The 26,182-nt window shown below is 31.0% G+C and overlaps 1 long non-coding RNA gene across 2 annotated transcripts; it reads left to right on the top strand.

The window, feature by feature from the left end:
- Positions 1-19,859: 19,859 nt before the first annotated feature.
- LOC121174534 (uncharacterized) lies at positions 19,860-24,300 on the top strand. Of its 2 annotated transcripts, none has more exons than XR_005890670.1 (3): positions 19,860-19,911; positions 20,240-20,359; positions 23,544-24,300. It is a non-coding gene; the product is annotated as an uncharacterized lncRNA (long non-coding RNA). The 2 variants fall into 2 exon arrangements; XR_005890671.1 differs by lacking the exon at positions 23,544-24,300 and adding an exon at positions 21,509-21,699.
- The last annotated feature ends 1,882 nt before the right edge of the window (positions 24,301-26,182 follow it).

Below are 26,182 nucleotides of genomic sequence, written 5' to 3'. Positions count from 1 at the left end.
ATGGTACTAAAATTTTACGACGATCCAACGGTGAACGAGTCCGCGATCATCATTTTTCTGAGACAGGTTTGGTGGGCTGCGGGAAAAAGAAAGGATTTTGAGAGGAGAAGGAGAAAAACGAAAATGAGGGAAAGAAGAGGCACCGTCAATGTGAAAACTGACCTAACGCTATTTATAGCTTGGTTTACTCTATTTATTTATTTATTATTTTATAAAAGCAAACTTTATTTTATTCTCTATCAAACAAATAAATAAAATACTCTTTTTATTTTCTCTCAAATCATTATTTTAATTAACAATTATATCTCCTTATTTATTTATTTACAAAATCTCATCATTTTTTTAAAAACTCTATTTATAAATAACAATCCTTTTTAATCTAGTTTACGAAAATTGGGATGTTACAATTTCACCCCTCTTAAAAGAAGTTTCGTCCCCGAAACTTTTCCGAAAGATCGAGAAAAAGATATTACACATATAATCCTCAATATCAAGTTGTATGTTCTGTTGAAACACTTATCTGTGACTTCGATCATAAGAGTCTTCTACACTTGACGATAATTCTGATGATCCTCGTTCCCTCAATGATAGTTTTTCATGAGTTAAGTTGTGTCGCAAGAGTAACATCTCAACGATAATAGAATGTGAATGACATACTATTTGGAGTATAATAATATCATAGGAGACGCTAATGGCAATTTGAAATGAACAAACAAGCACAAGGAGACGCGACTGATCACATGGTCGACTCCTTTTCGAACATCGGACGGTTTAAGAAAAATAATGAGTTTCGACTCTTTTAACTACCCTCAAATCTATCCCTCTTCCCTGAGCACAATCTTCCTTACTTAGGTACACTTGACTCATAACTCTCACTTAGGTCCAAGAATTGTAAAAATTCAACTCTAAGGTTGTCTACCTGATACTAACTGGGTGCTAATTAGATAAGCAAAACAGACCACTTCTCACTTATGTAAACTTGTTCAACTTAGGATAATCTTGACACATTTATACTCATGCCACTCTATAACTTCGCACTTAAAGTTGAGGTTTCGATTGTAGTTTACGATGTCTAACTCTATAACTAGGACATTGATCATACCAAAGGTTTCCTACTCAAGCTCCAACTACTAAGCTAGTTCTAACGGTTGAAACTAACTTACAACAAGATTATTAAGAATTCTACCCATCTTTTCTACCTTGGATTTAACTCTAAAGATCCTCACAATGTATCAAACTAACGATAATTTTTCCCAAAATATTATGGTGAACACCATGGTTATCTATTCTAAATCACATATAGGATAAATCTTTTCATAAGTCTTAAGTTGTCAAGAAACATTAATCATTATTTGTTCTTCTACAAGCACTCCTCTAAACTTAAAAAATTATTTCACTACTCCAATAAGGATCTACGCGGCCAAGATATCACTCAACGGTTTACAGTGATCGACTTTTCTATGAACTTATGACTTACTCCTTACAAGGACCTCATCCGAAAACTTAAACTTACTTGAGTCATCTCCAACTAGAATTAAGGTTAATTCAAGGAATGCTAAAATAACTTTTGGTTCGAATACTGGTTAAGGGAATTTTATCTTAATCTTAGGTTTCATTCATCTCAAAACAACTTCTGCACAAGAAGGATTTAAAGTTATCTCTCACCTAAAAAATAACATACTCTAAGGGTCAACATCATCTAACTAAAATGCATACGAAATTCTTAGTATGAACATGATTCCCAAGGGTCTATAACAACCTTAAGGTATACCCCATAATTCAACTTAACTGGAAACATACTAAACACTATTCATTGAAACCACAACACTCAGGGTAGGAGATCCTGTCACACATTCCACGAACACATAGTGGTCATGACCAGGTACACATAGAGGCCACAATAGGTACTAAGGTATTCCTTGAAGCATCCACAAACTTTTCCAAATTAAGGTAAAAAGAACTAAGATTTATCTTGCTAATCATACAACTATCATCCATAATCCTTTAGGTCACCTACCTTACACAAGAACACTCACTCTCAAACCTTTTCATGCGTAACAATTAATGCCTTACTAACTACCTTACACTTTTCTTAAGGTTTCACATTAAATCTCTTAACTATTCTTCACAACTTTTCCAACTACTCTATATTCTTAAACAACTCTTTACCAGTCATCTCTTAGGAACTAGGATTACAATTTTCTATGGGTACTACACTCATAAGATTCTCAATTTCACACTTAGGTGGTAACTAAGCATATCCTCAAGGAACACAAGTACTTGACTTATTAAGTTTACTTTCATCTGTAAGTACAAGGATCATGCCTACTCAAGGATTTCCTCTCGAACGCCTTAATGTGATTATCAAGGGCGAAGTCTCTCTCTATTCGTAACAGAAGTAACACATGACAACAAATCGAGCAGTTTAACAAGACATGATTGGAAGATGAACAACTAATAACAAGATGAACACTCGATTGATTAGGAGACAATAATTTTAAATCAAGAACGATCACTCATCCATAATCAACAGTAGATACTCCAAATGAATTCTATAAACGAAAACATAATCACAGTGTACGCACATATGGAGACATCAACTATCACTTGATTGTGACAGAAACATCAATAATCCAGTTGTTTGATGTAGGCTCACAACACAAAGAATGAATTATACTCAAGCTTGGAAGCGTAATTGAATTACTTGACTTAAGCACACAACACAAAGAATAGGTTGCACTAGAATTAGAAGGTATGGTCAAAAGTGTATTCTTTATGAATTTTTTTTTTTTTATATGAGTCATTGAACTATAGAGTATCACCATCGCTAAGAACAAGAATCTCAAACAACCATACTCTTTATGCAATTAAGGTAAAACACCATACTACAAGTATACATAGAATTATAAGGTTCTTATAATAAGTATACAACGTACATATAAGAAGTAAGAATTAAATAGTTAATAAGGATGTATTAAGGAATCATAAACTTCAACTACTACATTCACGACTACGCACAAAATAAAGAGAGTTAAGTAGTCATGCGTTTACACATCAAGAAAGACACACTCATCCAAGACATATATATGGTTCAAAAGGTTTTCACAACACTAATCCACACATCAAGATAGAAATAAGTTTATTAACAACATACATGCAGGAAGATAAGGGCTCATTAAGGCATTATCCATCAATATCAAGACTACTTGAATCACCCAATGGCTTGCCATAAAGTCCAACCGCACTTCGCAAATTATAGAGATGGCCAGTCTCATAACTCATGACTCAACAGTGGATTTATGGTATGGCAAACATTAAGGATGCAAGACACATACAAGCATTATTATTAAGTCTCATTTAATCAAGTAGGAGAAAATACGAATAATAATTCAAGCATCTTTAACAAAAGCATTTATAAGTAACCACATAGAGTGCACACCAGAATATGATAAGCACATAACACACTGACCGAAAGGTTCGACCTGCTCTGATACCACTAAATGTGACACCCTCTACCCCTCACATATATATTAATAAAGGTCACATATATATTAATAAAGGAGTAAAAATTCAAATATTAATTAAAAGTATTTTTAAAACATTTTAAAATACAAGCCTTTCAAATGGGTAAAAGACTCACATTCACTTTCTTTTACATCATATTCAAACTTGTCCAAATAAATAATAAAGTCGTCTCGGCTCAAAGAAGGCCATCTAAGTTTCATACAATTAATATAGAACCTATATCCTAATGTCACATCCTATCAGAGCGTGGTGTTCCCGTGTCCTCTAGCATGAGGTTCTTCATAGTCATCCACCTATTCATCTGCTCCCCCGAACACAAAGTTCAAGATCATCACAGGATCCAAACACAAACAGCAAACCGGGAGTGAGTTATCACATTTTTAACTACTAGAGAGAAACAACACAACATATAGTAGCCAAATACAATTTACTTAGCATATCTCACACTATTTCATCACCTTGTCATTCATCAATCACACTTTTCAATCATCAATCACAATACACAGGAACCACACACTCCGATCAAGATATAATAACACATCAATTTCATAATAAACAATTAGCTAGTGTATGCAACAGTTATGCTAAGACTCAAGCCTATATACAATGTGGTACCATGTCAGTGAAAAACCTCGTCGGGCGCCTAGGAGTACATGACAAGACAAACCACACACTAGCAAGTCAAGTCACTCTCACTAGGTAATATCATAGGGAGACCAGTCAGGGTCACAGTGTTTTGCGAGAATGCTCCAACCATATGGGATCAACATAGGCTTAAAGGAACACTCAAACCGTGTGACCCCCAAGGCCTACACTCCGAAGAGTCCGTCAGGGCCTCTCCCTCCTGATTCAGGTCCAACCCAGAAAACATTTTCGCACACAGACTCTATCTATGAACTGTACAAAACACACGACTCCTCAATTGTTCTCAAAATAATTTTAACTCGTCGCCCAAAAAGGGACTTAGCATCAACTCGTCGCCCTAAAAGGGACTTAACATCAACTCGTCGCCCTTGAAGGGACTTATGATCATGTGATTGTACAATTCATAGTTCACAACTCAATGCACATATATATCTCAATCATATATATACTCAATTTATCACATACACTTAATCCCAATCACAATGGTATAATCTCAATTTAACATGTTATCACACCTCATGAATCATATACACTTTACCTATGAACTATGCAATACACACATCTACTCAATTGTTTTCAAAATCATTTTAACTCGTCGGGTTCCCACAGTGGATCCCATCACAATACTCGTCGCCCTTAAAGGGTCTTACAATTGGGTGAGTGCACAGTTCATAGTTCACAACTCAATACACACATCTCATCTCAATACACATGTATTTCATCATCCGTCACATGTTCAATTTATCACATACTCACAGTTTGAATCATCATTTCATAACCTCAACATAACAATTTATACAAAAGATTTTATCACAACATGGGATGTAAAACCTCTGAAATAGTTTCTCACAATTGTATCAAAATCATGGGTTAACACAAAGACATCAAGAGCACTCAAGTTTATCAATCAATTCTCATCAGGACGTCAATTGGTACATAGAACACAATAATATTGTATTCATAATCATAAAGAAAAATTATAATTCAATAAACATCCCAAAATAAACCCAAATTTAGTTCTCTAAGGATCCCTACACATGTTCATTCTAACCCCCAATTGCGATAAACTCATCCCTTACCTCTATGCGGATTCACGTGTCTTCCCATAGCGATAGCGTCATCTCTAGCGGTTCCCTAAAATTTCTCTAATTTTTCCACCGACTGCTCCGGTAGAGTACCAAACGTCAGAGAAACGGAGAAGGGATTAAAGCCTCCATTTGGACTGTCTTCATGCGATTCCTTTTTCTCCCTCCACGAACATTATCTCGCAAATCCCAACGGTCAAAGAGTGCGCAATTGAATTTCGAACAGCATATCCAAAATTCACAACAATCCAACGGTTAACGAAACCGGGATCGTAGTTTTACCAAGATAGCTCTGGGTTTCTGCGGGAAAGGAAAGGCTACAATGAGAGGGGTATTTCTCTTAGGTCAGACATGATATCAAAATTCCCAACGGTGAGAATGCTCGGAATCGGGTTGCGAACATGGTACTAAAATTTTACGACGATCCAACGGTGAACGAGTCCGCGATCATCATTTTTCTGAGACAGGTTTGGTGGGCTGCGGGAAAAAGAAAGGATTTTGAGAGGAGTAGGAGAAAAACGAAAATGAGGGAAAGAAGAGGCACCGTCAATGTGAAAACTGACCTAACGCTATTTATAGCTTGGTTTACTCTATTTATTTATTTATTATTTTATAAAAGCAAACTTTATTTTATTCTCTATCAAACAAATAAATAAAATACTCTTTTTATTTTCTCTCAAATCATTATTTTAATTAACAATTATATCTCCTTATTTATTTATTTACAAAATCTCATCAATTTTTTAAAAACTCTATTTATAAATAACAATTTTTTTTAATCTAGTTTACGAAAATTAGGATGTTACAAATAAGAAGCCCTAAATACATCAACATAATTTGTGATAGTGCTAAAAAATATAAATATCACTACCATAACCCTTGTTCAGTGAAAATAATTCAATCGTTGAAAATCATGCCTAATGGTTTTTCGAAGAAGTCTACCAAAATAATTAGAACTTCGTTGGTCCAAATTCTTTATATCAAGAATACAAAACACTTCCTTTCAAAAACTACCATGAAAGTTTAGGAAAGAAGTTGTTTTACTACCTCTTGAAGCAAGTAGTTCGAGTTCTTTGTTATCTTTGCCTCAACAAAAATTTTGTACTTTCTTCCTTCTTCTCAATCCTGGATCAACCCACTAAAGCCAAGAGACATTGTTTATTTGTGTGATTCTAGGAAAAGAAATTATATATTCTTATATAAGCATTGTACACAATTTGAAATTTGCTTAACCAATATTATTTTATCTCTTATTTTTATTATGTTTACTTATCATTATCTTTTACAAATATAATATATTATTATACTAACATCTTTTCAAAAAAATATAAAAATATAATATATTAAAATAATTTAACCTATCTTTTCCTTTACTAAAAGATATATTTAGGTAATCTTTATCTAAATAATTATTGGATTATTTTTGGAAAGTTGTTGTCACCGTCATCACCATTGTCGTTGTTATTATCACCATCGTCATCGTTATTGCTGCCATCATAATCACCACCATTACCACCACTGTTATTGTTATCACTACTGTCATCACCACAACTATCATCAACATTGTTTCTGCCATCATCATCATTACCATTACGCTATATCATGTACACCAAACATTAAATAAAATTAAGGTTTATCTTACTCTTATCCTATCATATTGTTATCTTCTATATATATATATATATATATATATATATATATATATATATATATATATATATATATATATAAATTTCAGGAAGTGGCGAGTAAAATCCACACCAGTAAACCCTTTGTACATACCAACAGAGAATGATTCTAACTACTCCACTGAAAGAATTCTTGCCAGGTCAACGACACCTTCACGTAATTGCATCATCCATAAAGCAACCCAATTGGTGCGAATTGGATTGCTACAATGTCACGCATATACATCCTACATAGCCACTTGCTCAGGATACGCATGCTTTTCAAAGTAATATATATGATGAGTTTACGCAAAATTTGTTGACAAAAAACATTCGAGTTGCTGACGTAATACCTTTGATAAAAATCTATTTAACTTTTGGAGATGATCGATCGTATTCAAAGAACCAATAAGAAGATTGGTCTCTCAAATGTGGATTACCCGTATCATATTAATAATGTCCTAACACATTGGCTCTGAAAACTACCTTTCAAAAGTCGTGGAAAATTTGATATCTCTGGAAAATTTAGATATTTAATTTGCGAGTAAATATGTGCAGTTTATCAAGAATGATACTTTCACCGTTCTAAAATAATTGTCATTGACAGATAAAAAAAAATAGATGAAAAATATAATAATTTTATAAAATTAACTTTTTGTATTATCCTTAAATCATTTATAAATTTCATTATTTATTATTAATATTATATGAATATAAGTGAGAAAAAGTAATTAATATCACATTAAAAAATTAAAATAACAATTATTTTGAAATAATTTTTTTACACAACAATTATAATGGGATAAGAAAATATATAATTTTATCTTCTTTTCCATAATGAAAAATTAAAGTCTAGATATATTGGTAAGTGACTAAAATTTCACAAAACATATAACTTCTATCATGACCAAACCGAATTACAATAGATAGATAGGACAAGAGATTTGTGAGGACGAGGAAGAATTTTTTTCACGAGGCCAAGAGAGGATTTGAGTGAAAAAATATTATTGAGAAGGGTCATATCTACCTATTTAACTCAATTGATATACGAATGTGTATAAATGATTGTAAATTCTTGGTACCTGAGTTTGATTTCTCTAGATAAAAAAAAATAAAGAACTCCAATATGTGTGGAGAGTTGTTACAATAAGAAACATAGAATGTTCCTAGTGTACGTGAAGGATAATAGAAAAGAGTATCATAAGTTTTTTCTTTTGTAAAATATTTTATTTAATATAAATATAATTTTTTATTATAAATTTATGAACCCCTAAAAAATTATAAATTTATGAAAGTTTTTATGGTATATGAGACTCTTAATTAAATTTTACAAATTAAGTTTTTTTTTAAAAAAAAAAGATATTTAGTTTTTATATGTAAATATGTTTTCTAGTACAGTTGTCCCTCCTATCATTTAATCTTAGGTCTATTCCTGCTGGTTGTCAAAAACAACTTCAAAAGAGTCTTCCTTGCTATGAAAAAATGCAAATAAAATATAAGTTACACGATGGAACATATGTACTATCAAATTATTGTTTATTGGGGAAAAACAAATTATTGTTTAATAACTTATGTTGAGAGAGGGGTAAATCATTGCGGTGTTTGAATTAATCTTTAAACTAGTAATAATTTAGTTTGTGAAAAGATTTGATTTAGCTCCTAAATGCATAAAATGTGTGATAATTATATTTTGTTGTTAAATTTTATGAGATCATTTTGTCATTAAGTTGTAATGTTCAATAACTACGCGTCATTTTTTGGTTTTAGTCCCTCAATTTTCCATCTATTTTTCATTCTCACAAAATTATAATATGTAATTTTTAGCTCGAAGTTAGGTACAAATATGTTTGAACCTACGTGTTTCATGACTCTGCACATAATAGCCCAATAGCCAGCTGAGCGTTGACACGTGTTAAAACCCTAAGCATATCTCTCTCCAATCCGTGACACCGATGTTCAACCCCAAATTCCCCTTCCTCTCCCTCCCTCGTCTGCGCCTACGGCAGCAGCAAGTGTCCCACAACAATGATGTTTGAGCAAACTTATGGGAGTCCTTATCCCATGAGAGCAACTTATTTTGCAGCTTGGAGAAGCATGTGGGGAGGCCGAATTGAGTGGCGAGTTCCAAGATAGGGTTGAGCTACGTGTGGCCAACACCTACGATCCAATTGACACCGAGCTCCACCGCCAAAACTCTCCTTGTTGATCCTGCTACCGATGCGATCTGAGGCTTCTAGGATCACCAAGTCCTCTACGAAGTTATCAGAATGTCACAAGGGGGGTAGCCCTAGTGGCAAATCCATTTCATACTATGTTTAAATCATGATTTTAGTTTATATATTTTATATATAAATGAGGCATGTCAATTATTATGTTATTAGTTTTATAACGTAATAATGTCCTTAGAATACATGATTCATTCGATGGCAAATCAAGTGGGACTTGATTGTGAGATTCATTGAATAATGAAGCACTAATCTAAAAACATATGCAGTTAAGTATTATTGTTGACAAGAGCAACAATAATGCATTGAGGCTATTGTGTGAGTAGATTGATGACCACGTCTCATAGGTCATGGATATGAGCTATAAAGTCAGTACACGGGTATAAACATTAGGAATAACTAGACACAGACTCACGCGTTGCGTGGGTTTATAAATAATTAAAGAAATATTTAAATAAGTTATTTGCTTGATAAACTAAATTTAAAATATAATTGTCAATGATATTTTATATCATTTTCTATTAAAGGAGATAAAAAAAATCACGTATAAATTAAGATATTTTTTGTTTATCAATATATTTATAAAGGAATATTCTAAAATTGAAAGCTGACCACTCTACTAAAGTTGATTAAAGTAAAGATAAATGTTTCAAATAAAGTATTTTCTACGGTGGCACCATGAATAGCACATAGTAGTGTCGCGCCCAATACACCAGCCACTCCCATCATATGAAATGGGTTTAATGTCCAATTATGAAACCCTTTGAAAAAGAGGATGAATCGAAATATAACTGCTACACCAAAACTAGGAGCAAAGAACCAACCAGACTGACCCATGGATAAATAAGGAATACAAAAACACAAACAACAATTGGACCAGAGAATGCGATTGCATTATAAGGCCATAATTGAACAGATCGAGCAAGTTCAAATTGACGTAACATGAAACCTATTAATGTCAAAGCGCCATGGAGCTATGCATAAATTTTATAATAGCAATGCAAGAATAAAGTGAAATTGACATAATAAAGCAACCAAAGAAATATATTTAATGAAAGAAAAATAGTCAACCATAATGATAAAAAACATAAAAATGATGTGAATAAAACACCAAAAATTGTTCATTTAAATAGACTTTTTATATTTATTTCCTTTTGCTGGTGACCTGTTGTTGAATTTTGTTTTATTTGGCATGTTCCTTTTTAAACTTTGAAGTAAGATTGACTCTTCATTAGAGGATGTCTGAACAATTTGTTTACTCACCTTTCTCCTTAATGGACTTTCTAAGATTGAATAAACTTCATTTAAGGATGAAGATGAATCTTTTGACTTATTGGATGCTTGTAGCTTTGAGCTTTTACTTATGATAGATTGTTTTTTCACAATTTTCTTTAATGAACTTTATTCTTCTTTCAATGACGAAGATGTCTCTTTTGACTTCTTGGATAATTGTAGCTTTGGACTTTGACTTGTGATAGTTTGTTTATTCGCCTTTTTCTTAATGGACTTTGTGAGATTTGATAAACTTCTTCATTAGATGATGAAGATGCACCTTTTGACTTGTTGGATGCTTTTGGCTTTGGGCTTTGACTTATAATTAGTTCTTCATTTGACTCATCTGATGATATTTATTGGGGTGAAGTGGGCTCCTTTTTTCAATGAAAATATTAATTAGTGGATGAAACTATTAATATTTTGTACAAGAAGTAAAAATGAAAATAAATTATAAATATGGTTACTTGTTTAATTTCAATTTCTTTGAGGAGAGGATCATGCTGAATGATATTTTTTGGGATAAAAGTCCTTGTGATGATATAGGTTTGAAATCCTTCCTTCAAGTTGTGAGCTGTGAGAATGATTTCAAAAATAAAAGTGTGTTTACAAAGGGTATACAATATTGGGGTATGTCAGCCTTATTTACATTTTGGGTGTGAAGGAGTTCAAATGTTGTTGTGTTTAGAATTTGTTGCACGTGTTGATCGAACATTGTGAATGTTGTTACGCCAAAGTCATCAGAGACTTTCAATTGTGTCTTGAACCTAAAAAAGATTTTAAAATTTTTAATATTTGTTCAATTATGTTATAAAAAATAATTCATTATATACAAAACATTAAACCTTGTTGTTGGGTACTTTGATGACTGTTTGCATTCTCTACAAGTGTATTGATTTCCCTCTTTTGTAACTTTCTTTTGGCATCTCTCACATGCAACATAATTCCAACCAATCGTCGATCTCATTGATTGTTGCATGAATTGAGAACACATTATCCTATTATTTAATATGTGTTAAAACTAAGAAAAAATAAAGTGTTATTGAATATTATGAATATGAAGGTCATGGTAGGTTAGCATACCCGTGACTCTCATACTCATTTCATGGATATTATATCTTGCAAAGATTTTCTATTCTTTGATATTCTCTTGTCAAGATCAATGTTGGTATAACTTGGAGAAGATAGTTTTTTTATATGATGTTTCTCCATTATTTGACGTTTAGAATAAAATTTATAATTTTTTAACTACATCAATCAAAGAAATAGAATAAACTAACGATTTTGTTTGTTGAATGTTACAAAATGTGTATAATAAAATAAAATAAAAGAAGGAAGTTCATTTTACCATGCCTTGAACTTTACAAAATCAGGATTGTCTAGGTTGATGTAGATCCTTGTACTTAAGTTGAGTTGATTGAATACTCATCTGAAAAGCAATTATTAAAATATAATTGTTAGTAAATTTAAATTATTATAGTAAATAAAATATAAAAAATTTATTGCAAGCAAAAAGTATAATATAGACTTAATTGAATTAAAATTATTTATTTATTAAATAAGTTGAAATGAAAACAATACTTAAGATAGTAAAGAAACATCTCAAATAAATAAATAAATATCAAATTAAGTAAACATGCTAATATAAAAATAAAGGGATAGGAAATTATGGATCAATTTTTATTTAAATGTTACTTAAAGATTTTATGTGTGTGTGTGTGTGTGTGTGTGTGTGTGTGTGTGTGTGTGTGTGTGTGTGTGTGTGTGTGTGTGTGTGTGTGTGTGTGTGTGTGTAAATATATAACTTAATATAAAAATTAATTTTAAAAAAATAATTTCAATTTCTTCTTTCTCCAAATCATCAATTTTGCTGACATGACAACATACTAGTGAAAAACTCAGTGTTTATATATTATCCTTTGTATGTTTCTTTGATAGGTTTGTATGCATCATTTACTGAGACAATTCTTAAATTATGTATAGTGTATAAGTTCCCCTCTTGTAAAATATTATTGAATTTTGAAATCATATTCTCTCATATCGCTTCATGGAGTGGATTTTCCTGTTGCAATATATTTAAAAGTTCAAATTGGGTTAAAATTAAAAATATTATATAAATTTAATCAATATAAAATTTGTTTAAAGTAATTTAGTGTTAAAAAAATTGCATTTTGTGATATGTAATATTGGAGATAGTAAATAAATTTATATTTGTAATAGTTAAAGTTGATGTGAAATATACTTTTTACATACTAATGTGAAAAATAAATAAATTTCAACTTTGTTTAACCAACATATTTTTGTATAGATTAGTTTGAAAACTAATTTTAGATCATGAACTTTGTTGATGTGAAATATTTATTTTTATTTATATTTATAGAGAAAAAAATATATTAGAATTTAGAAATTACTAATACGAAAAAATTGAATGATATATAAAATGTAAAAGAAAATGGATATAGAATGTAATATATAACATTGAAGAATGAGGTTAGTGAACATGAGAAGCATTTGGAGGTAAATAAGATTAAATTAAAATGTTTTGATATAGGATTTGTTATGTTGTGAGTAACATTGAAGAAAGAAGAAGGAAAAGAGGAGTGATAGACACAAAAGGAGAATGTTTTCCTTTCTCCAAATCAACAATTTTGCATAAGTGATAGCATAATAGTGATGAGTAAGATTGAATTGAAATGTTTTGATATAAGTTTTGTTTTGTTGTGAGTAACATTGAAGAAGGAAGAATGAAAAGAAAAGTGATAGGCACAAAAAGAGAATGCTCCCCTTTCTCCAAATCATCAATTTTGCTGACGTGCCAGCATAATAGTTAGGAGCTCAGTTTTGATATATTATAAATAGATATTTGTATTGGATAGACCCACTATGAGAATTCTTCATAATAGTTATCTAAGTTTCATAAGCCCTTCTCATGGCAACCATAAGGTGATAGTAGTCCTTCGACTTGAAGTCACTATGATTCCTACATGTAGGCTCTAATGCTATCAAACGTCATCCATAACATGATGATTATAAAGGTAGTATTTAAGCCTGCAATGGATCATGTTAAGGGATGTGAGTGATCTAGATAGGATTTTTCCCTCCTACATAGCAAAAGTTATATCTATGGGTCTTCCGATAGAGCGAGACACACTATATGCATGGCCACACAAAAATGAGTCAATATGAGATATTTGACCCATTTGTGTTTATGCGTTCACTCGAGTATTGAGAAATCGATGATCAGACTTAATAAGGATGACATTTTTATGCCTCATGCTAGATAAAGACATTTGGATGAAGGGACAAAGGCTACATGGTGGAAATGATTACGGTAAGATAAAAATCGAATCCCTGATGCTTCTCACGAGTTCGGTGACAGTGATGTATTGGTAGATGTCAATCATTGCCTATAATATCATTGCCAGTCTTGTGGGAGCCTATAGGGTCACACGCATAGAGTAATCAATTGGAGTATATGAATAAATTAAATGTGATTTAACTTAGTTTATAATTAATCAATAAAATAAGATTTAATTAAATAAGATGCAATCTAATGAGTTAATTAATTAGAAATGATTTAATTAATTATCTATATATCTAATAAGATAATTATCTATAGATTTAAATCAAATATGATTTGATGATATAATTATCTATATAAAATAAGATTTGATAAAGATAAGATTTATTGGGATTTGAATAAAATGACTCATATATATACGAGAGAGGTGAAACTGATGCACTACATAAAATTTATTATTCACTATTGAGAGAAAAAAGTGTGCCACTCTAAATCCCTTCATGTCTACCATCATCGGCTAGCACCGAGATCTTGCTCCGATCAGTGCTCACGTGGATTAAGTAGAGGTGTCATACTTTCAACACTTGGTGATCAAAAGCAACCTCGTGATTTGAAAAAACACTAAAAGGTAACCCCTAAACCCTTAGTGATTCTCGCATAATGCGTGGTTCATGGGATGGGGTCCTATCTACTCATGGTTTCTTTAGAAATTTTTTAAATTATATAGACCATGAAACCCCAACATCTAACACTTAGACAACTAAGCTTTCTAAGTAGTTAGTCACGACATTCATTATCAAATGTTTGATATGATAATGTGAATCTAATGTCAATGCACATTTGTTCATGTTTAGAAGTTCATTACTTAAATAAAATCATTACTTAGAATACTGTTATTATGAAGAACCTGGTTTATGTTATGCAGATGCAGTACTCGGAATGTCGTGTTCAAAAAGTTATTGTTAAGAATGTTGTTTATGGCTTTTAATGCACAAAAATGTTTTCATGTTTTATGAAAGCTTTCATACTTTGATGTGTATAATTAAACTATTTTAAAATAGATCTTGCTATCACAAACATGATTTAGTTCAGATATCCATTTTATAAAATAATTATTTTTTTATGAACACTTTTTTATGTATGCATTTTGATTAAATTCATTCTAATGTTGAGAATGTTCTGATGCAAATGCAGTATATATAACAACAAATAACATAATGTAAAGAGGAAGAGAAAAAAGGATTCAACACAAGGATTCTTATACAGGTTCACCCTAACCTTAGGCTACGTCCATCTTGACTCAAATTTATGAGATTTCCACTAATACATCCAACAACATGTTGGACCAACCAAAAGCTAGATTCTTACAATTCCAACACCGTTTCTGGAATTTCCTTGCTAACCCTTTGTTGGACTTTCCTTGATAGCTACCTGCAGGACTTTCAACATCTCCTCACCACAACACCACACTTGGTCTTTTCTTGGAGATCACCCACCACAACACCCACTTGGTCATAGGAGAGACAAACCAAGTATTCATCACCTCTTCAGAGGGGCTTAACCCATAGAATAATTTAGTTCCTGAGAGGGAAGACATCTCACCACAGAACCTCCTAAGTTATTGGTAGGCAACTTTTACTTCTTACTTGATGTCCCTCTCTAGAAAATTCTCCTCACTCTTGGGAAGCAACTTGTCTCAACCACGACATTGCACCTACTCATGGGAGAGACAATCCAAATATTCACCTCCACCTTTTCAATCTACATAAGTATTATTTCACTCTAGCCTTTTCAGACTACACTCTTAAAGACTCTCTTTCTCTAAGCTACCCATTGTCCATGGGTTCTCTTTATCACTTCTTTCTCGGCCAAACTTAAACCACATAGTTAATTTGGGACACATACAAATTGCATACAAGGAGAATGTGTTTGAGGGGATTTTACAGCAAAGCAACACTTGTGTGTTAGATCTTCATTAATGCTTTGGTTGTACATCATTGCAGTTGCTTCCTTTCAGAACATAAAAAGATGATGGAGGGTGGAAAAAATGTAATTTTTTATTATGCAGTATGTAGGTTGTCTCTCACCTTATCTCTCATGTTTTGCAACTATCCTTTATCAATTTATAGGGCCCATAGGCCAAACTAGTTGTTATGACAACTGAGTCTTCTTCTTCTCTCTCTTCAAAAGCTTCATTCAAGTCTAAAATACCCCAAGAAAATTTTTGTTGGAAGTGGGGCCTTTTGATGTGCAACAAATTCTTTCAAAAGTTGAAAGTGTACTAGTTGTACTTGACTTGCCAAGTCTAAGTTCGTTGTGAAGTTTCCCATTCTGAAGAACAATTTTGATTAAATTCTAAAGGTATATCAGAACTGCATTTTGATGTTGCTAAGAAAGGACCAATTCTAATGTAGGCTCCTTTTGATGAAGATAACATGATATGCCATTGTATATAGCTCATCTCCATCAATCCAAACACTTAATCACATCACATATAATTTTGAAGCAGCATACTCCAACATAGGTAACACATGAAGGTTAATGTTGTTGTTGTGTTAGTATTTTGTCCTTTGTTCATACTTCAGAAAGTTTCTCCAATTTTCATTTTGATGTTGCACAGTAGATCTTCTCAAGGATATTCTTAACTTTCAAGTTGTGCCTCTTCAAATGCAATTAGCATTTACTTTCTAATGTACCTGATGAGAATCCTGAAACTGGTGAAATACAGGCTAAAGGTCCAAGTGGAGAAGGACGAAAGCCCAAGTGGAGAAGGACAAAGCCCCCAAGTGGAGAAGGACAAAAGATACTTAGTCCACATGTTCTTTTTGTCTTGCTAAGAATTACAATGATTTCATCCTAAGAAAATATCTAAGGAATTTCTGCACTTTTCTTGGATTATTCTAACCCAAGGATTTATAAGAAATAGATGACATTTCTACATATAAGGCTTTGCAGAAAGACCCTTCACGAAAGGAGTAAGGAATGTGTTAACTAAGAATTTCTTAGCATCTCACAGTAGGGATAGAACAATGTTCACATCCTTATCAATATACTCCCCCTCATTTTGAAGTAGGAGAAACATACTTATGTTCTCCATTTTTGTTTAGAAGCTATAAGTGCAAGCTTTATGTGTTAACTAACATTATTGCTTTGTGCAGCCTATAAGACATTGCTTCTCATGAGAGACTAACATTATTATTTCTAATTGAACAAAAATAACTGAATTTGTCCAAATTAGAAATAAAATTTGGTTTGATAAACAACTCAATATATGTCTCAACCAAATTCAAATGAAATTGAGTCTTTTAAAGCAACACAAAAGTTTCTATAGCTTCAACTGCAACTTTATGTCATACCCACATAGATGAATCTTTCATTATCACTTACAGATGACTCCATAGGTAGTATCGTATAGACATGCTTATGTGAGCAGTAGAACCAAAATCTACCCACTAACGTCCTTCGTACAAAATTAAATTAACTTTAAAACAAACAAAAACGAGAAGTTTATCATTCTTCGCACACTAAATAATGTAATTGGGACTTCTTTTTATTTAATATATGTCTCATCCTACAAAAGCAACAAGGAAATTCCTTATCTTGTTCTCTTATTTCTTCTCTAGAAAAAAAATAAAAAAATTATGCAATATTCTCAACTCTTAACTGACTCCCCTCAAACTCTAAATTTTATACATGCAGCTTTGGGATTCAAATAATATGAGTAATTTAAATCATAGTAGTAACAACAACAACAATTAAAGTAGAGAATAATAAAAATACAATGCACAAATAATATTTATGATAAATTTCAAGACCAAAACAAGATATTTAGCACACCATTAATCCTTAATCTTTGGATTGAAAAAGACTAACTGGAAGTGATATTCTCAACGCATTGATCAAACACTGGTAATAAGTTTTGTCAAACAAAGGTTATCTTTGGACACTCCATTGCTCACATGGAAAACTTATATGATAATTACTCTGGTCAAATAATGATTGTCTTTGGAAATTTCATTATTCACATGGAATATCACACTATTTATAATCACCACATGTTTACCATCACAAGCATGTAATTATTCTACCAAATTGTATCTTCCTTTCGATCGAGCACAATTCGCATGAATAATTTCATGCAACATCTATATAAATTCAATCAAATCAACTTACGCAAGAGAGTTTACTTTGACAACATGTTGTTCAATCAATTTAACCAAAAAATACAAGACAATTTAATATAATAAATGAGAGGTCTTAAAATTACACAACTTTCACATATAATTAAGTTATATAAAAATGTATATAACAAAACGTGCAAATATTTTACAGAACATACCCATCACAAGATACCTAGCACAACATTAATTCCTAGAGAAATTAATTTGTAATTGGTACTCTCAACGCAATGATCAAATATTGATAATAAATTCTATCAAATAATAGCCTTTCTTTGGACTGACTATTGTTCACATGAAAACACCTTTATAATTGTCACACATTTATCATCACAAGTACAATATTATTTGGCCAAATTATGTATTCATTTAGGCCGAACACAATTCGCATAAATAATTTTATATTGATATCGATGTAATTTTAATCAAATCAATTTTCACACTAGCGATTACTTTAGCAATATAGTGCATCGATTAATTCAATTAAAAAAATACTAGATATACAAATAAATGGGAAGGATATGTTACTGCTAAATTAACTTTAGAATAAACAAGAGCAAGGAATTTACCTTTCTTTACCACCATGCAACTACCTTGGACACTCTTTCTTCATGTGTCCAACTTCTTGTAGAAGTAGTAGCTAAATTCTTCATCTTTCTTTTATTTCTTTTGGTGAGAGCACCCTTAGTTTTCTTTCTTTTCTTATTTTGAGAGGTCAAGCTTAGATGAGCACTTTCATATTTGTAACTTTTCTCCTTCTTGCACACAATGAGATATAAGTCCATTAAGGGACCATTTGTCCTTCTGAGTGTGATAGTTCACTTTGAATTGCTGAGTGTGTAGGAAGTGAGATCAAAACTAAATGCACTAGCATGTCTTCATCAAACTCTAGTTTAAGTGCTTTCAGTTTTGATGTTAAATTAGACATTTTCATTATGTACTCTCTTATATTACTTTTTTCTTTTTTTTTAACCAATAAATAAATAAAAATAAATAAAAAAACTGCATGCGCAAAACAGTTCTTTAAATATATATATCAAAAGCGGTATGAACAATAGCCATGAAGAGAAGAGAAGTCGTTCACAAAACTAAATAATGATGCCAAAAAAACAAAATACACTCGAATTCAAATCAAATATCCAATGTGGTAATATATGAATTTATTGACAACTAATATGTGTTGTTCAAAAAAAAAAAAATTGGATTCATATAACCAAATCAATTTAGGTATAATTAGAATCATCAAATACACTTGCATTCAAATCAAATATCCAATGTGGTAATATATGAATTTATTGACAACTAATATGTGTTGTTCCAAAAAAAAAATTGAATTCATATAACCAAATCAATTTAGGCATAATTAGAATCAAATAAATTTAAATCTCAATAATCTAACAATAATGATAGCTCTGGTACCACTTGTTAGAATTTTAAGGGAATCCTTATAAAATACCAATAATCACCAGAAACACATCACGTTAGATTGTCAAGAAGAATTTTAGGAATATCTGGATCCATAATGATTTGATCAAACAAATGTAACAGAATCAGAAATCTGAATCTGTAGGTAACCGGTGACTCTTCATGATTCTTCCTCAACCGAAATCTCTTTATTCCTCAATAAGACATTCGTAATTCTTCGGATGAGGGAGAAGAGAAACTATGTGTGACGACTCGATATATTGGGGATCATAGTCTTCTTATAGCATATTAACCTAATAGGTTATCATTATCCCTAATAGACCAATATTGACATCGGCTCATTTAAGTCAACATTATCTGATTTAGTTGTCTAATTGGCTCACTTAATTTGAGCACATAAAATAAAATTCACTAACGATAAATACCTAATATAACTGTCTTATTATATTAGCTCACATTAATTATTAAAATAGAAAATTCTAATAAATTTATTATTTATTCTATAGTTTAACAGCATAGACACCTCAAAGTTGCAAATCTATCATACAAGATGCCAGAGATTCTCATAGTAGAGATTGTGCTCTTCAAGTAAGTGAGACATAATTTAATGCAGATTTTTCTGGTTTAATTTACATATGGCAGTAGTGAAGACATATCATGCAGACACACTCCGTGTTGTACCCACACAAATTATACATACATCGTATTCATCGATTTGTTTCCTCTTATCATCTTCTAATTCTAGTGCGCTTCAATTCGATTTGTTTTTCTATCACTTTCAATATGTTGTAACTTCTTCTAACAATATGTGCTTTTTGGGTATGATTTTCTTCAATTGTTCTTGGCGAAGATCTAAATTTCGTTATGCGTTTGATATTTTAGTTTTTATTTCCCCCCTTTTTGGTTCTTATGACAGCGAAGGAGAAAAGATTTGAGATGTCGGGAGGTGATGCATCGATGCAACCAATGAGGTGCGGTGGGTTGGAGGTGGTGGTTGTTTGATTCAAGGTGTGGTGGTGATGGTGTTTAAGGTAAGGTACGTGATTATGGCTGATTGAGTTTTTTTGAATTTGATTCTTGCATTTTTTATAATTTTTTTCAGTAATTATTGATGGTTTTTAATCCTCATCGTATTTTGAATTTTAAAATATAAAAGAATGTATATGTAAGTTCGGATATAACTAGGTTCAACTTAACTGAATCTAACTCCAAATAAAAAAACGACAATATTATTTGTGAGAATAAAAAATGGACAATTCTTTTTTTTTTACAAACTAAAATTGAATTTTGAAAATTTTACAAGAATAAAAATTATATTTTAATTTTTTTATAAAGATAATTTTTTTATTAGATACTCTTACTTTCAAAATTAGTTAATACTTTTTATTTTATAAAAATGAATAAGGTAAAACAAACTAAAACTTAAAATTAACAATTATTTTGTAACAAAAACTCTTTCTACCGACTGCATCTTTTTTTTTTTCTTTTGGTACCGACTCCATTTCTACTAATAACGTCAAAGTTCAACTTTGACTATGGTCACGCTTTCTTGTCTATTTCTCTTTCTCGCCGACAGTCTGAGTCTAGTGGATTGTAACTGGTAGGATTCAATCATCTTTAAACTTCTCAAATTCAATTTCCACATTTTGTCTTATGTGAAATTATGATGGAGATGTCACTACTGAATAAAAGTTCTTAGGTTCAATCATCAACTTTACATTTATTTGTATTTTCAGTTTATATGTTTTTCATAAATAATTATAAAAAAATAGCTTTTTATTTTACTTTGCTTACTATTTTTGAAAATTTACAAAAGAAATGGAGGAACTATAATTGTTTTATTTAAACTATTTTCTTTGCAAAAAAAAACAAAATTAAATTTTTATAATTACTTCAGGACATATTTTTTTGGTTTTATTATTGATGATTTTATTTGGCTACATCAAGTAAATGGCGTGCACACATGCTTGTCATTTCCTTTGGGTTCTTATACTTTAGATGGATAGCCTCTGCTGCCAAAGGGGTTCTTCCAACAAATAAGATAAGCACCATTCACGTATTTGAGCACTATTATTGATGTAGGCTGCTAGAAATATAATATGATTGACCTGTGAGGTGAGTGAATTATACCGTCTAAGCACTATATCATAGCACGCATATCTTAATGGTTGGACTATTTTTGCAGTACGTGGAATATTGGCTTTCTCCATGGTGGAAACTTCTCATGCACCTTATTACAATATTATTTACCTAGTCGCTTTGAAAACTTTAGAGACTAAAACGTTTCTTTTTTCATTGTACTAAATGATAGATGACAGATTTAATTTCGCGGCAATTCCTTGTCTCTCTATTTTTTTTCCCCGCCTGAATACTAATGTTGGTACTATATATAATTAAATAATTCAAGAATAATAAAAGTAGTTAAATTAATTAGTTTGTTACAAATTATAATTTTATTTTAACACTACTCATGATCTTAAATGATTTAAGATATGATTATTTTTTTTAAAAATAATTTTTCAGCCAAGACTATGTCTTATTTTGTTAATAACTCAATAAATACACCAATTTTAATGAGAAAAAGAGAATAATCATTAGGAATAAAAAGAAAAATTAGCAATAAATTTTTTTTTAATTTCTTATAATTAAGATAAAAAATGTTATCTTTTATTTTTTATATATAAAACTAGAGATAATATATAATAGAGTATGGACTCTCCGTTAAAGTTTGCTCTTACTATATTTGGTATATCATTTCATTTTTATTTTTTTTACATTAGTTTGAGCCTCCTAAGGAGGTGTTAGGGTATTGCTTTTGATGCCTAAGAGGTGGAGGGTGGATAGAAAGTCCAAAAATTAAGGAGTTTTTTTTATAGGTTTAAATGTAATTTGTCTCTTTTTAAAAAAAATACAATTTTGATAATTTTTTCAAAACTAAATACATTTAGTACTCATATTTTTAAAAATTTGCAATATCGATTTTTATTTTAAAATAAAGACATCAAACCTATTTTTATAAAATTCACAATTTTGATCATTTTGTTAAAGTAAAAGTGTTGATTACGATGTGAATTAAACAAATAATTTTAAAACATAGATAGGGGTTGAATGTCTATTTAAAATTAGGAGACTTGATTTTTATTTGTTAATCAAATTAGGGGGTTGAATGTCTATTTAAAAATAGTAAAACAAAAATTACAGATTTTAAAAAATAGAGAGATTAAATGTTTTTATTTTAAAGTAGAGTGACCAAAATTATGAATTATAAAAAATAGAAGAACTAAAATAATTTAAACATTTTTATAAGGTTAAATAACATATGGGTACTGACTATAATAATGGAAAATCATAATTTTGGTTCAATTTTTAACTTTTCATACATTTTTTTTATTTTTTTTTCATTTTAATTAATTAAATTATTTTTTGATAAAATCTTAAATAGACATGTTAGGTCTAAGCTTCAATTGCATTGAAATAAAATAAATAAAATGAATGAAAAATTGAGAACTAGATTAAAACTTTAAAATGTGAATTTTTCAAAATATGGGGATTAAAATCGAAAAAGAAAACAGTGAAACTAAAACCGAAAATCAAATGAAGGTGAAAATAAAATTGCAATTGAGCCAAATAAAATTTTGTCAATGATTATTATTTAAAAATTTATAAATGTGTTATTTATCCTTTCCTGCTTGATATCAAAGTATTTATCTCAAATCAAACATTTATATTGCTCCAATTAATAGATAATTATAGTTATATTGAAAACGAAACATACTCTGGGATTTGAAACAAATAAGATAAAGCGGAAATAAATTAATTATAATTTTATTGAAAATAAAACATCATTCTCTGTTTTGAAGGAAATAATATTAAGTGAAAATAAATTAGAATATATAATAAAAAGTTAGAAAACCTTTTTCTTATTTACAAAGTTATTTTATTCTACCTTTTATTCATAATTTTTAATTCTTTTCATCTTAGCATAGCATTAAAGATTAATATAATTATCCGTTGAAATAAGTGCGAAGGTGAAGTCTCACATTGGGTAGGAATAAGAAAGTTAAGCATCATATAAGTGAAGAAAAACTCATAAATATGAGCCTTAAGATTTTTGGATAAAAGTGTGATGTTAGATTCACTTATATAGTTAATTATGACATATTGGTATAAATCTCTCCGGTGTTTATCCCTCCTTAATTACATAACAATTGGTATCATAGTGATGGTTCGACTTGGTGGACAAGTAAGATGGCGACGATTGATCCATATGGAGAGTCGGGGCAACATGCGCCCTTAAGCTCGAAGGGTCATCATTGTATACTCATGGATTGAAAACAGACTTTTGTTTAACAGAAGATTACCATATGGAAGAGACTCACACTTGAGATAGCAATGAGGAAGTTGAGCACTATATAAATAAATCTATCCTGATTGTATAGTTGAGTAAAAGTGTGGTGTTAGATTCACTTATATGATTGTACATAAACTCGAGGCTTAAGGTTTTTGAGTAAAAATGTGATATCAAATTCACTTATATGATTGATCATGACTCATTAGTATAAATCTATTGTGTGTTTACCTCCTTGAATGCACAACATTGTCTAAATTTATTTTTTTTTATTTTGAAATTTAATTTTTATTTTAAAGTACAATTATTTTTTTTCGTTTAAAGATTTAATACTGGATAAAAATTATAAATAAATCTCATTTTATAATTAAATTATATTTAATCAATTTTCATTTTGCTAATATATACAATTTTTAAATTATATGATTGATATATACCTAAGATGACCACCTTTATTAAGAAATAAGAACTATGGAACAAAAACAACCAAATTATAAATTGTCGAAGCATTCATTTTCATTAGTTATGACCTTTCTTTTTTGTTTGGAGTGTAACTTGAGCTATCCCATCGACATGTTGTTTGATGCGTTGGAAAGATAAGAGAATTATTTACATGTCTTATTTTTATGCCTCAGACCCGAATCAACTTATATTATGGTGAAAATTAGGTTTAAAGTTGAAGACAAAATTTTGGATGTGATTGAGTCATTTGATTTTAAGCAAGGTGTTGGGGTTTTATTTGGTTTTAATTATCATTTCCAATTGTGAGCTTTATGCAATCACAATAGGTTTAACAAGTGCAAGTGTGTTCTCACTATTATAAATAGGGATAACAACCATCCTTTACCAGGCTAAATTTGTAATTGACCCTTGTAATGGCTAGTCATTTTTTTTAGAGTCACACCTTTTTTCTCCTTTCCCATATATTCCATTTCTATTTTATGTGTTATTTTAATTCCCTTCTTCATAATATTTTGTTTAACACCCCTAGTGAATACATACCGAATAAGAAGAATTCAGAGGTCATGCAAGTATTTGTACCAACAAGATCATTTACTATTTTGTGTCCCATTACTTAAGAATTTCATAGTAAAAAATGTTTGACTTGGAGAATTATGGGATTGGTGTCCTCCTAAAAAGTTTCCTAGGAAGTGTGCAAGTGAGAACAAAGCACGCTAAAAATTCTCATGTTGATTTCTAAGGACAATCAATGATCCTCAAAGTAGTCAGGCATTACAGGTGGCATCAAAGCTGGTTCTCGATGTCTTAAAAAGGGCTACCTGCGAAGGGTTCTAATCGGTGAAGGATTTTGACCAACGAGGAAGTTGTGTGAAGTGTCACCACATGACGTGTCATAGAGTGTGAGATACTGAAACATCGACAATCAAGGACGTTACAAATGGTGTCAGAATAAGTCTCTCTTCTAATACAATATGGTTTGAGGATGAACCAAGTGGAAGCTATTGGAAATGTAACACACTCGACAAATACACACCAGAATGAGAAGGATCCAGAGTTTGAGTAGGTATAAAATTGTATAGTTGAGGATGACTTAAAGAAATAAACTAGTACTACTTATGCCAACAAGATAGGTCTACTTTTTGGTAGTCCATTACTTATGAACTCTATAGTTAATCTATTGTGTTTGACTTAGAATAATTATGAGATGGTGACTTTCTGGGAAATTTCCTAGAAAATGTGTGAGTGAGGACAAAGCACGCCGAAAAGTCTCATATTTGTTTAAGGAAAAGTTAACGATCCTAAAAGCAGCTTGACATTTCAAGTGGTACCAAAGTTGTTTGTCGATGTCTCAAAAAAGACTATCTAAGGAGTGTTCTAATCGATGAAAGATTCTTACCAATGAGTAAGTTGTGTGAAGTGTCACCATGTGAAGTATCATAGAGTGTGAGATGCCAAGACATAGACAATCAAGGACATTCAAAAGGTATCATAACAAGCCTCTCTTCCAATACGGTGTGGTTCGAGGACAAACAAATGAAAGCTGGTAGGTATAGAGTTGTACAGTTGAGGGTGACTTAAAGAAATAAATTAGTATTACCTATACCAACAACATGCATCAACTTTTCGTTAGCCCGTCACTTAAGAACTCCACAGTTAATTGTGCTTGCCTTAGAAAAATTATGGGATGGGTGACAATCTAGTATGTTTTCCTAGAAAGCGTGTGAGTGAGAACAAAACGTGATCAGAATTCTCATGTTAGTTTATGGGAGCATTCAACAATTCTGAAAGCAATCGGACATTACAAGTGGTATCAGAGATGGTTATCGATGTCTCAGAAAAGAATTACATACGAAGGATTTCGACCGGTGAAGGATTCTGATCAACGAGGAAGTTGTGTGAAGTATCACCCCATGAAATGTCATAGAGTGTGAGCCACCAAGACGTCGATAATCAGAGGCGTTACATTTTGCATCATTTATATAATTGCTTATCCTCTTCTTCTTCTCAACTTATTATTTTATTGCATCTATAATTTGTGATTCCAAGATA

This window comes from Glycine max, chromosome 3 (genome assembly GCF_000004515.6).
Source record: "Glycine max cultivar Williams 82 chromosome 3, Glycine_max_v4.0, whole genome shotgun sequence".
In the NCBI taxonomy this organism is placed as follows: domain Eukaryota; kingdom Viridiplantae; phylum Streptophyta; class Magnoliopsida; order Fabales; family Fabaceae; genus Glycine; species Glycine max.
Note: the sequence above shows the minus strand (reverse complement) of the source record. Positions and strands in the feature narration are given on the sequence as shown.